The 13,009-nt window shown below is 36.9% G+C and overlaps 1 non-coding gene across 1 annotated transcript; it reads right to left on the bottom strand.

Annotated features, from left to right (window-relative positions):
• Positions 1–9,395: 9,395 nt before the first annotated feature.
• On the bottom strand, positions 9,396–9,497 carry LOC132315348 (small nucleolar RNA R71). The gene has a single exon (XR_009483626.1). It is a non-coding gene; the product is annotated as a small nucleolar RNA R71 (small nucleolar RNA).
• Between the last annotated feature and the right edge of the window lie 3,512 nt (positions 9,498–13,009).

Genomic DNA, 13,009 nt, shown 5'->3' with positions numbered 1-13,009 from the left:
CTTGGAGAGGAACCTAGAGCTTAGAGAGACATACACTATTTTTGGGAGTCTTCCATTGTTCTAGGGTTTCCATCAAAAAGAAGAACATTCCTACCATGCAGACTCTTGAGGGTTGGATAACTACCTCGATGAGTGGTTAAACATCTTCTTGGGGCTAGAGTTAGCCCTTAGCATCCCTTCTAGACTTTAATGTTTTGTATTTTGAGGGGATTTGTGTTGTAATCTTGTCTTGACATTGATTTATATATGAATCTTGTTTTTACAATGATTTATATTGATTAATACTTCCAATTGATCATTTCATTCCATCCATATGTCTATGTATGCTATAGTAGATGTTCATGTGTTTATCTCTTGGTTTTGTGATATTGATACATGTCTATGTGTATTGATGCTATGAATCTAGAGATTGTCAAGGCATAGTGCTTAAATAGAATACTCTTGTGGTTTGTTTAATGGTTCATACTCATTTCTTGATGGATTGTGCCTCTACCTTAGTTTAATTAGTTTAATTTTCATGTCCTTAGCTTAGAAGTAGTGTAGTTACTTTACTTTCTTAAATGTGAGGACAATCCATACTTATTGTTTGATGTTCCATACTTATGAATGGAAGTAGTACAATTCTCTATCTTGTTAGTGTGTTGATTGTGAGCTTAAAGGAAGGATTAATTGCTTAGTTTGATATATTGTGCTATTCACTAGGTTGTCTAAACAATGTATACTTAATTAGTCAATCTATGCTTGTTGATTTAATCAATCACACCTTTATGTATTGCAATACATGTTTCCCCTTATTCATTACACATTGAGTATTTAGAATGGTGATGTTTAGTGGTGTCCTCTAGATCCCAAGATTTCTTTCTCTTGTTCTCTACTCTTTTATTTACTTCAATTGCTTAGTATTGAATTAATATACATTGTAGTTTAATTAACCAAACAAACAATCTTTTGATCGCTCGACCTACTAATCTGACCTTGTTTCCATATTAACATAGCCCCCTAATCCCTTGGGACGATCCCTTCTCACTCATACTACATAGTATAGGTGTTAAGCGGTTTATAAATTTAAAGTATGGTGCCCACTTGACACTAATTTCCAAACTCAAATTGTTGTGCATTATTTTATGCGCACTGCTCGTGCGTCACTATAATTTTTGCGCCATTGCCAGGGATTGATTTGGCAACGCCGTGTTTTGGAAACAATTAGGAATTAGTACTCTTTTGATCGGGTCTTTACTTTACTTTATTTTTAGTTACTTATTATGTTTGTTCTTGATTGGCTAGGTGAATTGAGCAAGGAAGTCAAACAAGGGAGAATTGAAAAGCAAGGAGCCAAGCTAAGCATAAAAGGCTAAAATCTAAAAATTGCAAAGTGAAGCGAAAAAATTGAAAAATGAATTGAAGTTGCTTAAGGACCCTTTGTGAGATCTTTCTTAACTCAATCTCTAGTTAAATCGTCGGCCCGCGTGGTGGCAAGTTCTTAAATTCTTAGATAAATCATGAGCCCGCGTGGAGGCAATTTACTTTTCTTTGCATATTGTTCAAGCATGGGAGTATGGGACCAATATATGTGGAGATTTGTTGATTGATTTGTTGCGGGGGCGAAGTGTTTGCTTTGTTGATTTTGTTGTGTTGCTTGATTTTTGTGTGGTCTTAATCAACCCTTCATCATTCTAATGGGAAATCTAGAGGGTCATCTTGGTTATTTAGACCCGAATTTCATGGAACACCCGCCTTTCAACTAATTTCCTCCCAGAGTTTAAGCTCCAATTCCTCCAATGATCCTTCGTGATCATTACAACCTTCATGAATATCATTCACCAACTTGCATCTTGCTTCCTAGTTTTGGGGCCAATCATTATGAAATTAAGCTCGAGACTATTCAAATGTGTCCACTTTTCTATGGTTTAAATGATGAGGAACCTTACAAAAATTTTGATGAATTTCTTGAAATATGTTCCATCATGAAATACATGAATGTCCCAGAGGAAGTTCTTAGGTTACTTTTCTTCCCATTTACTCTTAAAAATAAGACGAAACATTGGTTTAACAATTTGGGGGCAAATTCAATAACTTGTTGATACAAATGCAAAATAAATTTTTTACCCCGTAAGTTTGACTAATTTAATGAAAACCGCCATTAGAGAATTTTCTCAAGGGGAAGGAGAACTTTTACATGAGGCTTGGGAAAGATTGAATGACTTGCTAAGGAAATGCCCCCACCATGGCATTCCTAAATGGCAAGTGGTTCAATATTTGTATGAAAGTTTATCCGACACTCATAAGGACATTGTTGATACATCATGTTGAGGTTCATATTTTGGGAAACATGAGGATGACGTTTGGCACCTTTTTGAAAAAATGAGTGAAAATTCATTGCATAAGTCTCACACTTCTCGGTTGAGTCATGATCATATTAACAAAAAGAGAAATTTGAAAGTGTGTCAAATTGAGAGTCCAATGGAGATTGTTGCCGAGGTTAAAACTCTTGCTAAAAAACTTGATCAATTTTTATTGAGTAAAAAACCGGTAACTTAATCATCTCCTCTTCTTAATCACCATCTTCATCATTCTTGTGAGCCATACATGACTTGTTTAAGTGTATTGCACACTACTACTAATTGTTCCCATAGACATGTGCTTGATGAACACTATGAACAAGTTAATGCCGCATTTGCTCACCCTCTTCTAAATGCTTATGTTTCGGTGTGCAGTGAACATTCAAATCCTTTTCAAGCTAAAAATTTTCAAAACAAATATTTTCCTCCTCATCAAAGAAATAAAGGTTCAATAGGATTTGTTTCATTCTCTTCTTATCATGAAAGAATGAATCATTTCTCTCATCCTCAAGCTTATAATTCTCAAAGTACCTCTAATCATCCTCATGCACTTTCTAGCAATTCCACATTTGAAGATAAGGTCTTAGTGGCTTTGGATAGTTAGGAAATGCACACCAATTTGTTGCATTCTCATTCTCAATCGATATCAAAACTTGAGTCTCAAATCGGGATGATATCTAATGCATTGAATGCGAGAGAAATTGGTAAATTGCCTAGCTAACCTAAAGGAACCCAAAAGCCCAATACCTTGTGGAAGCAAACTCTACATCAGAGTGCCCCTCCCAAGTGCAAGTGCAAGCAATTACCACTTTGAGAAGTGGTAGACAAATTGATAATAAAATTGAAAAACCAAGTGAAGATAGTGAACTGGTGCAATCAAAAGTTGACACCCGTCCCGTTTCCAATCCTACTCCTACTTCCTTGGATGAAAATGGTCCTAATAGGAATTGTCAATATTCTCTTCCATCATCTCCTCAAGTTGCAAAATCTTATGAGCCACAAGCTCAATTTCCATATGCTTTGAGAGAGACTTTGCCTTTTTGGAGGCAAGAAGGAAAAATCCATGACATGATAGAAGTCTTTAAACAAGTTAACATAAATCTCCCTCTCTTGGATGCAATTAGGAAAATTCCGCCTTATGCAAAATTTTTGAAAGATCTTTATACGCAAAAGAGGAAGAACAAGGGATAAGGCCCTAAGAAAGTGTTCCTAATGGAGCAAGTGAGCTCCATCATTCAACGTAACACTCCACCTAAGTTCAAAGATCCCGGTGCTCCGACCATCTCATGTGTAATTGGAAACCATGAAGTTCGTAGAGCTCTTCTTGATTTAGGAGTGAGTGTTAACTTAATTCCTTACTCCGTGTATGTTCAACTAGGTTTGAATAAGTTAAAGCGAACCTGGTGGTGCTTCAATTAGATGATAGATCCATCGAAACTCCTAGGGGCATGGTTGAGGACATTCTCATCAAGGTTGACAAATTCTATTTCCCGGTCGATTTTGTGGTTCTTGATACCGAACCGGTTGCTAATCCTACCAATCACATCCCAATCATCTTTGGAAGGCCATTTCTTGCCACTGCAAATGCAACTATCAATTGTAGATCCGAGGTTATGGACCTTTCTTTTGGTAACATGATAGTTAAGCTTAATGTATTCAATGCAAGTCGACATCCCATGATGAAGACGAGTGTTGTCTTATAGATGTCTTCGATGAGATTGTGGAGGAGTCCATTCCTTCCATGGTTATAAAAAAACCAATCGAGGACAATCTTTCATCTCTTCTATCGGAGAATCCTCTTGCATCTTGTCTCTTTGAAATGTATGAAAGTTGTGGGTTTGATAATGAAGGATCAATAAGCGAGGTTAATGACTTAATGGAATCTGTTGCAAGTTTAGATTTTTCACCTTGGAAAGCTCCAAAAGAACCTCTTCCTCCACTCTCTAGCACTCTACCGGTCCCATCTTTAGTCTCTCCAGCAGTTCTTGAGCTTAAAACTCTCCCTCCCGATCTTAAGTATGCCTTTCTAGGCTCGAAAGAGACTCTTCCGGTCATCATCTCTTCAAGTCTTGAAAAAGATCAAGAGAATGCTTTTTTGAATGTGCTTAAAGAAAATAAGGAAGCTATAGGATGGAGTATGGCGGATCTAAAGGGGATTGGCCCTTCTATTTGAATGCATCACATACTTATGGAAGAGGATGCAAAACTTTATAGGGATGCCCAAAGGAGATTGAATCCAAACATGAAAAAAGTTGTTAAAAAGGAAGAGGTGAAGTTTTTAGATGCCGGTATAATTTATCCAATCTCTGATAGCAAATGGGTGAGTCCAACCCAAGTAGGTCCCAAGAAATCAGGGATTACAATGGTTGAAAATGTAAAAGGTGAGGCAATTTCTAAGCGTACAGCCAATTCATGGCATGTATGCATTGACTACCGAAAATTGAATTTCGCCACTAGGAAAGATCACTTCCCTTTGCCATTTATTCATCAAATTCTAGAGAGATTGGCAGGGCAACAATATTGTTGCTTTCTTGATGGATATTTGGGTTACAATCAAGTAGCCCTAGACCCTTTAGACCAAGAGAAAACCACCTTTACTTGTCCTTTTGGCACATTTGCTTATAGATGGATGCCATTTGGTTTGTACAATGCCCCTGCCACATTCCAAAGGTGTATGATGTCAATTTTTTTGGATATGGTGGAAGAGTATCTATAGGTCTTTATGGATGATTTTTCGGTATTTGGGTCTTCATTTGATGTATGCCTCAAAAATTTAAATTTAGTGCTTAAAAGATGTTGTGAAACAAACCTTGTTCTTAGTTGGGAAATGTGCCACTTCATGGTTTAAGAAGGTATAGTTTTGGGTCACGTCATCTCAAAAAAGGGAATTAAGGTTGATAAAGCGAAAGTTGAGCTCATTTCTGAATTGCCTCCACCTTCTATGGTGCGAGATATTCGCTCCTTTCTAGGTCATGCTGGCTTCTATCGCCGTTTCATCAAGGACTTTAGCAAAATTACTAGACCTTTGTGCAATCTTCTTGCCAAGGAAACTCTATTTGTCTTTGATCAAGCATGCCTTGTTGCTTTTCATAAATTACATGATTTATTGTCATTTGCTCCTATTATGCAACCTCCCAATTGGTCCTTACCATTTGAAATTATGTGTGATGCTTCTGATTATGCCATGGGAGCAGTTTTGGGGCAAAGGGTAGGAAAACTCCATGCACTGTATACTATGCAAACAAGACCCTCTCGGGAGCTCAATTAAATTACTCCACTACTGAGAAGGAATTACTTGCTGTAGTGTATGCTCTTGATAAATTTCGGTCCTATCTCTTAGGGTCAAAAGTCATTGTCTATTCTGATCATACTACTTTGAAACACCTTTTGACTTAGAAGGAAATAAAGCTTCATTTGATAAGATGGATTTTGCTTCTTCAAGAATTTGATTTTGAAATCAAAGATAAGAAAGGCACCAAAAATGTGGTTGCCGATCATCTTTCAAGGTAAATAGTAGAATCTTCCCAAAGCCCACCAATTCATGATTTATTTCCGGATGAACAACTCTTCTAAGTTTCTAATGGATAAATGCCTTGGTTTACCGACATTGTGAATTTTCTTGCAATTGGCAAACTTCCGACTAATTGGTCAAAACAAGCGAAGAAACATTTCTTTGTTAACATTCGGAATTACTATTGGGCAGATCATATCTTGTTTCGATATTATCCAGATCAAATTGTGAGAAGGTGCATTCCGGGGAGTGAAATTCTAAGTGTGCTTATGTTTTGCCATACCCTTGCATGCGGTGGGCATTTTAGTGCAAAGAAGACCGCTTTGAAGGTGCTTCAAAGTGGGCTATTTTGGCCCACCATTCATAGAGATGCTTACAATTTTTGCAAGGAGTGTAAGAGATGTCAAAAAATGGGATCAATGTCGAGAAGAGACATGATGCCCTTGACGAATATTCTTGTTGTTGATGATAAGCGCTGAAAAGTGCACATTTAAACCCCTTAAGCTTAGGTATTCTAGGACATTTTTCTATCTTACTTTCCCGTTTTAGACTAATTTCGTGTTATTGCCCTTTTTAGGTGCTTATCCCTAAAATAAGCTAATTCAGCCAAATAAGAACCTAAAAGAAGCTAACTCAAGCTGGATGGAAGAAAGGAGCAAAGTGGAAGCAGATTGAAGCAAAGTGTGAAATTCAGCAGGTTCGACCGATCTCAAGGACACTTCGATCGATCGAAAGTTCATCGATCTAAACATTTCAAGATGGATCCAAGCTCTTTTGTCCTTATCCAAAGATCCTACAAAGTTCAATTGATCCAACAATTCTCAGATCGATCGAAAAGATTCCATCTTATCATGTTGTACCACCCCACCTACCACTTTTGTTTTTTTCTCCAAAATATCTCAGATCTGCCCTTCTCCAAAAAGGAGCAGCCATGGGAGGATCGATCCAGCCAAAGTTTGATAGATCTCAGCTCAGTTCGATCAATCACAGCACAGTTCGATCGATCAAACCCTCTCAAATACGAATTAAATCAATTTCCAGTTCATTAAAAGTTGTCTCATGGTGCAATCATTGGAGGAGCCCTTGTGTATAAGCCTAGACCATTGGGTGTGACATTTAAGCTACCTATATAAGGAATATAAGCCACTTTTATGAAGGGGGGACAAAGACACAATATACAACATTAGAGATTGTCTTAGAGAGGAAAAAAAGAGAAGAGGAGCCAGAGACACATTCTCGGGAGATTTTCCATCTACTTCAAGAAGAAGAGCATTTCTACCATGGAGATAGCCCTTGAGGGTTGGAGGACACCATCCATGAGTGGCTAGACATCCTCTTGGGGCTAGAGTTAGCCCTAAGTATGCTTTCTTTACCTTAATTTATGTATTTTTGATGGGATTTGTGTTGTAATATATGTTTTGACATCTTTATATACATAGATCTTGTTTATTCAATGATTTACGTGGTTTAATTCTTTCAAGTGACCATTTCATTCTATCCACATGTCCATGTATGCTAGAATAGATGTTCATATGTTTATCTCTATTTCTTGTGTTGTTGATGCATGTCTATGTGTATTGATGCTATGGATCTAGAGATTGTCAAGATATAGTGCTTAATAGAATGCTCTTGTGGTTTATTTGATGCTTCATACTCATTTCTTGATGGATTGTGCCTCTCTTTTAGTTTAATTAGTTTAATTGTAATGTCATTAGCTTAGATGTAGCATAGTTAGCTTAGTTGTTAAATGGGAGGACAATCCATGCTTGTTGTTTGATATTCCACACTTATGAATGCAAGTAGTATATTTCTCTAATTTTGTGATGTGTTTGGATTGTGAGCTTAAAGAAGGATTAATGGCTTAGTTTAATATATTATGCTATTCATTGTGTTGTTTAGACAATATAAACTTAATTAGTCATCCATGCTTGTTGAAACAATCACACACACTCACTATTGTTGTAACATATGCCTTCCCCTCATTAATTGTGAATTGAGTGTAGAGAAAAGTGATGCTTAGTGGTGATCTCCCAAGACCGCTCTTTCTTGTTTTCTCTATCTTTTAATTACTTGCTTGATATTGATCTTGTTTAGTCTTAATTGTAGTTTAATCAACCAAACAACCTACCTTTGAGCACTCGACCTACTAACCCTAAGCCTTGTTTCCATTACTAGTAGACCTTAAATCCCTTGGGACGGTCCCTACTCACCCTTGCTATATTTTTAGTTGATGGTAGTAGTGGCATTTATAAATGTAAAACTTGGCTATGTTGCACATTCACTATCTTTTGCACATCTTTAAGCGTTGGTGCGGCGACAACACCAAGTTTTTGGCACCGTTGCCGTGGATCTAATTGGTAATGCCGTGTTTTGGAAACAATTAGGGATTAGTACTCTTTTGATCGTGTCTTTACTTTATTTTTATTTTTGATTACTTGTTGTGTTTGTTCTTATTTGGCTAGGTGAAATTAAGCAAGGAGGTTAAGCAAAGGAGAATTGAGAAGCAAGGAGCTAAGCTAAGCATAAAAGGGCTAAAATAAAATCTAAAAAGTGCATAGCATAACAAAGCTTGGAAGTTTAAAATGAATTGAAGTTGCTTAAGGACCCTTTGTGAGATCTTTTTAACTCAATCTCTAGTTAAATCGTCGGTCCGCGTGGAGGCATATTTTTGCATTCTTAGATAAATCGTGAGCCCGCGTGGAGGCAATTTACTTTTCTTTGCATGTTGTTTAAGCATGGGAGTATGGGATCATTGTATGTGGAGATTTGTTGATTGATTTGTTACGAGGGCGAAGTGATTGTTACTTGCTTGTTATTTGCTTTGCTAGTGTATGCATGGTCATAGGTCATTAAATCCTACTCTTGTCCTTCCTAATTTGTATCTTGAATCGGTTGTTCGTAATCCTAGGGGAAGGTAGTTCTCATCACTCCATTTCACCAATGGAGGATTTGAATGACGACCATGTGGAGGAGCTTGGTCATATAGACCAACAAGGCAACCCCCACCCTAATATGCATCATGAAAATGTTCAAGTACCATTAGGCATGCCTAGACCATTCATTCACCCACAACAACAAGGCCAAGTTCCATTGGGAATGTCTAGGCCAATATTTGCTCCACAACCCCCCATAGTTCAAGCTAATCAATGTGTTCATTTAGCACCACCAATTGTGAATCCTCCTATTGCATTAAGAGACCATTATGTGCCAAATGAATACAATGCACCCTCTTGTATTCAATTGCCCCCATTTAGAGCACATCACTATGAAATTAAATCATAAACTATTTAAATGCTTCTAAACTATCATGGACTTCCTAGTGAAGAACCTTATAAGCATTTGGATGAGTTTCTTGAAGTGTGTTCCACCGTGAAATACACGAACTTGCCGAAAAAAGTGTTAAGACTTAAACTTTTTCCTTTCACCCTTAAAGATAAGGCAAAATATTGGTTCAATAATCTTAGGCCTTTTTCGATAACTTCTTGGGCGGAAGTGCAACAAGAGTTCTTGAAAAAGTACTATCCAATTTCTAAGACTAATGCCATAAGAACTGCAATTAGAGAATTTTCTCAAGGGGATGGGGAAATGTTTCATAAGGCATGGGAAAGGTTTAATGACTTGCTTAAAAAGTGCCCTCATCATGACATACCTAAGTGGCAACTAGTTCAATATTTCTTTGAAAGTTTACCGGATAATCACAAGGGTATGGTTGATGCATCCATGGGTGGTTCTTATCTTGACAATTATGAAAATGATGTGTGGCAATTGTATGAAAGCATGAGTGAGAATTCAATGCATAGGTCCTTATCTTCTAAAAATGGTAGAAACCTAGGTGGAAGGAAGAATGTTGGTTTGTATCAAGTTGACAACTCTAATGACATAGCCACCGAGATGAAATCTTTGTCTCAAAGGTTTGATCAATTTTTGATCAACCAAAATTCGGCGAATCAAGTATCTTCCTCCCCTACTCATATCCATCATCATGCATCTAATGAATCTTGCATGACTTATTCAAGTGTCTTGCATTTTACTTCCAATTGTCCCCATGGACATGTGCAAAGTGAGCCCTATGAGCAAGTCAATGCTACATTTGTTAATTAAGGGAATAATCCCTATGGCACTCATTACAATTCAAGTTGGAGGAACCATCCAAACTTTTCTTGGAAAAGCCACGGGGAAGGCTTAAACCCTCCCCAAGGTGGTTTTCAAGGGAAGTATGTTTCCCTACCAATGCAAGGCCAAGGTTCCCAAGATTTTAAATCATCATCATTTCAATCACATGGCAATCAATTTTCTAATTCTCATTTTCTTAACCAACCATATTCTCAAGGAAACTTTAGGAGTCCCGCCTTTAAAAAGAAAGTTTTGACCGCTCTAGGCACTCTAGAGGCAAACACTCAATTGCTTCATTCCCATTCTTAATCCATTGCTAAGCTAGAAACCTAAGTCGGGCAAATAGCTAGTACCTTAAATGCTAGAGAGAAGGGGAAGATGCCTTTGAATGCCCTCACCAAAGCAACAATGTGTTGTGGAGATTCATTCCTCATCGAAAGGGCACACAATTGAACATGTCAACGCGCTGACAACCTTGAGAAGTGGGAAGGTTATTGACAACTAAGTAGGTATTCCCAATGAAGAGAGTGAACCACTGCAACCAAAAGTTGACACCCGTCCCGTTCCTCATCATATTCCTCCTTCATTGCATATGCATGATCGTTCAAATGAGAAAGTCTTAGAAAGAGATTTGAAAAGTGAATTCAAAATTGATTTGAAAGATGAAGTGAACAAAGCTTTGAAAAAGGATCTTAAAAATTCTTGTGTTGAAGACTCTTTAAAGAAAAGTTTTGAAAAAGCTTTTCAGCCTAGAGCTCCATTTCCGGATGCCTTGAAAGGATCCATTTATCTTGATAAGCAAAAGACCAAGACAAATGAAATCATTGAAATATTTAGGCAAATGAAGATTAATCTTCCACTTTTGGATGCAATTAAGCAAATTTCAGCTTATACCAAGTTCTTAAAAGATCTTTGCACCCAAAAGAGGAAGAACAAGAGCTAAACACCTAGGAAAGTGGTCTTGACCGAGCAAGTGAGCTCAATCTTGCAACATAACACCCTCCCAAAGTTTAGGGACCCCGGTTCACCTACTACTTCTTGTATCATTGGTGATCATGTCATTAATCAGGCTCTTCTAGACTTAGGAGCAAGTGTTAATCTTCTTCCATACTAGATATATGTCAAATTAGGCTTAGGAGACTTGAAACCGACGTCGGTGGTTTTATAACTTGCCAACCGATCCATCAAAAAGCCTAGGGGTATCATTGAGGACTTCTTGATTAAAGTTGATAAATTCTTCTCCCCAGTTGATTTCGTTGTCATTGACATGGAACCGGTTCTAAATCCCAAGAGCCAAATTCCCGTTATCCTTGGCCGTCTTTTCTTGGCAACCTCAAATGCCAACATCAATTGTAGGATGGGGGTAATGAAAATCTCATTTGGGCATATGAAAGTGAAGTTAAATATCTTTAATCCGGCCCCAAATTCATTTGACAAGCATGAAGAAGTAAATGTTATAGAAAAATGTCTAGACAATGAATGTGAAAGAATGTAGTCTTTTCTTGAAACCAAAACTTCAAAAAGTTCATCTTTAACCTTGAATCCAAAGAATGATATTTCAAAATCTTGCTTTGAGAGGGCGTGGAATCCCAAAGATCACTTTGACAAAGGTCCAACAGTCTCCTTTGAACCTAATCCAACAAGTTCTTTAGGGAACCATTTGTTGGATGGAATTCAAAGGACTTATCACCTCGACAAGGAGGGGATGCATTACAAGATATTTGATCTGGGCTAAAAGAGCCCAACGTCTTGCTAGAGACATTAAAGACTAGGAAATGCTTTGTAGGGTTTACAACCCTATTCCTCCCTCATTTCTATTTTACCTTTCATTTCTTGCGTTGTCTAGATATGTTTTGGAATTCATACACATGGCTAGGATTTTGATTGAGTATGTATGCACTTTCATTCTGAAAATAGGCATTTTGTCCAAGTTCGATCGATCTCAAAAGAGGTTCGATCGATCGAACACCTATCCCTGCATCCAATCATTGTTCTATTCCATCGATCTGAAATTTCCTGCATAAATCAGCCCTCTGTGTATCGTTAAAAAATTTCTTTCGATCGATCTGAGTACTCCAAGATTGATCGAAATTGTTCTTGGATCGATCTTCACTCCATACTTAGAAAATTTTCGAGATCCATGAAAAAAGGCCTCTCTGTGCATCGTTCGAACTTCTCTGCAGGTTTTCACCTGTTCGATCGATCGAAGTACCTTTTCGATCGATCTCAGTTTGATTGATCTGTGCCTCTTTGTTGACCTTGATTTTGACTTTGATTGCATTTTTGTTTTTGTTTTTATTTTTATTTTATTTTATTTTATCTTATCTTCAAAAACCTTAAAAAGATTTTTATTTTATTCTATTTTAAAGATTTTTTATGTTTAATTTGTACTTTTCTTTTCATTTTAAAATTTTCAAAATCCAAAAATTTATATATTTTCTAAAATTCCAAAAAAAAAAAAAAAATTTATTTTGTATTTTATGCTATTTTTCCAAAAATCCAAAAAAAAAAAAAAAAAAATGTTTTGAATTTGAATTTCTACTTTTTGATCTGTAAATATTTAAAGTTTTCATATATATATATATATATATAATAATAATAATAATAATAATAATAATAATAATAATATAAAAAAAAAAAAATTCGTTTAGTGAACAAAGATCAATCTCAACATTTTTAAGATCGATCTTGTTCGATCGAACGAAAATTTTCTTTGATCGATCGAACTTGTCGGGAAATGTTTTTAAAAACAAAACCCTAGGGTCATTAGATCGATTCAAAGATCGATCTAAAGCCCTCTCGTCCCTCGCCGCTGCAAACCACACCTCTCCTATCTCCGGCGAGCCCTTCGGCGACCTTCCCGAGGCTCGAATCTCTCTCCCTCATCTCAGATCTCATCTCTCTCATTCACTCCACTTCTCTCTCTCAAATTTGGTAAGTTTCACATTGTATTTCTTGATTTCGATCTTCAATCCTATGTTTCAAATGCTTGCCATGTTAGATCTAGGGTTGCCATGTCTGAATCTTACCATATTTGAAGTTTCTA

The sequence above is a fragment of the Cornus florida genome, unplaced genomic scaffold, assembly GCF_030987335.1.
Source record: "Cornus florida cultivar Cherokee Brave unplaced genomic scaffold, ASM3098733v1 CherokeeBrave_3.0.0_Hap2_Chr06, whole genome shotgun sequence".
Taxonomy (NCBI): domain Eukaryota; kingdom Viridiplantae; phylum Streptophyta; class Magnoliopsida; order Cornales; family Cornaceae; genus Cornus; species Cornus florida.
Note: the sequence above shows the minus strand (reverse complement) of the source record. Positions and strands in the feature narration are given on the sequence as shown.